Below are 1857 nucleotides of genomic sequence, written 5' to 3'. Positions count from 1 at the left end.
TTACTTCTACCAGTACCTCGCCTCCTACCTTCCAAACTTTACAGAAGCTCTCCTGCGAACCTTGCAGAACTAGCACTCCTGAAAGAAAGGATATTGCGGAGACATGGCTTAGCCACAGCCTGGGGGATGTTTCCAGAATGAGATTTTCACTCTGCCATGTCTCCGCAATATCCTTTCTTTCAGGAGTGGTAGTTCTGCAAGGTTCGCAGGAGAGCTTCTGTAAAGTTTGGAAGGTAGGAGGCGAGGTACTGGCAGAAGTAAAGCTGTGAGTACCGGGCGTGAGTCGTGCTTCGGTAGCTCAGTTGGTAGAGCACTTGCCCGCGGAAGGCAAAGGTCCCGAGTTCGAGTCTCGGTCGGGCACACAGTTTGAATCTGCCAGGAAGTTTCATTACTGTCACAGTCTGCTCATTGAGACGTCTACTTTTATGTTAACAGTTTAACCCAATAAGAAAAGCAATACAGTTAACAACCGTGGGTTTTTATTAAGGCAGCTTGACTGACGCCACGTAAATACGCGTGATGTTTTTGATCTAGTATTTAAGAAAGAGAGCACTTAGCGACTTCCAACGGCCCTTATTCATGATTTCAAATAACATTAAACTAATGCAAGGTTTCCTATAACTAATTCTCGGTGCCCTCAGTTACACCCACATACACTCCTGGAAATTGAGATAAGAACACCGTAAATTCATTGTCCCAGGAAGGGGAAACTTTATTGGGGTACATCACATGATCACACTGACAGAACCACAGGCACATAGACACAGGCAACAGAGCGTGCACAATGTCGGCACTAGTACAGTGTATATCCACCTTTCGCAGCAATGCAGGCTGCTATTCTCCCATGGAGACGATCGTAGAGATGCTGGATGTAGTCCTGTGGAACGGCTTGCCATGCCATTTCCACCTGGCGCCTCAGTTGGACCAGCGTTCGTGCTGGACGTGCAGACCGCGTGAGACGACGCTTCATCCAGTCCCAAACATGCTCAATGGGGGACAGATCCGGAGATCTTGCTGGCCAGGGTAGTTGACTTACACCTTCTAGAGCACGTTGGGTGGCACGGGATACATGCGGACGTGCATTGTCATGTTGGAACAGCAAGTTCCCTTGCCGGTCTAGGAATGGTAGAACGATGGGTTCGATGACGGTTTGGATGTACCGTGCACTATTCAGTGTCCCCTCGACGATCACCAGTGGTGTACGGCCAGTGTAGGAGATCGCTCCCCACACCATGATGCCGGGTGTTGGCCCTGTGTGCCTCGGTCGTATGCAGTCCTGATTGTGGCGCTCCGCTCACCTGCACGGCGCCAAACACGCATACGACCATCATTGGCACCAAGGCAGAAGCGACTCTCATCGCTGAAGACGACACGTCTCCATTCGTCCCTCCATTCACGCCTGTCGCGACACCACTGGAGGCGGGCTGCACGATGTTGGGGCGTGAGCGGAAGACGGCCTAACGGTGTGCGGGACCGTAGCCCAGCTTCATGGAGACGGTTGCGAATGGTCCTCGCCGATACCCCAGGAGCAACAGTGTCCCTAATTTGCTGGGAAGTGGCGGTGCGGTCCCCTACGGCACTGCGTAGGATCCTACGGTCTTGGCGTGCATCCGTGCGTCGCTGCGGTCCGGTCCCAGGTCGACGGGCACGTGCACCTTCCGCCGACCACTGGCGACAACATCGATGTACTGTGGACACCTCACGCCCCACGTGTTGAGCAATTCGGCGGTACGTCCACCCGGCCTCCCGCATGCCCACTATACGCCCTCGCTCAAAGTCCGTCAACTGCACATACGGTTCACGTCCACGCTGTTGCGGCATGCTACCAGTGTTAAAGACTGCGATGGAGCTCCGTAT

At 53.4% G+C, this 1857-nt stretch overlaps 1 non-coding gene across 1 annotated transcript; it reads left to right on the top strand.

Annotated features, from left to right (window-relative positions):
- Nucleotides 1-286: 286 nt before the first annotated feature.
- Trnap-cgg (transfer RNA proline (anticodon CGG)) lies at nucleotides 287-361 on the top strand. The gene has a single exon. It is a non-coding gene; the product is annotated as a tRNA-Pro (tRNA).
- Nucleotides 362-1857: the final 1496 nt, after the last annotated feature.

The sequence above is a fragment of the Schistocerca nitens genome, chromosome 7, assembly GCF_023898315.1.
Source record: "Schistocerca nitens isolate TAMUIC-IGC-003100 chromosome 7, iqSchNite1.1, whole genome shotgun sequence".
In the NCBI taxonomy this organism is placed as follows: Eukaryota; Metazoa; Arthropoda; class Insecta; order Orthoptera; family Acrididae; genus Schistocerca; species Schistocerca nitens.
Note: the sequence above shows the minus strand (reverse complement) of the source record. Positions and strands in the feature narration are given on the sequence as shown.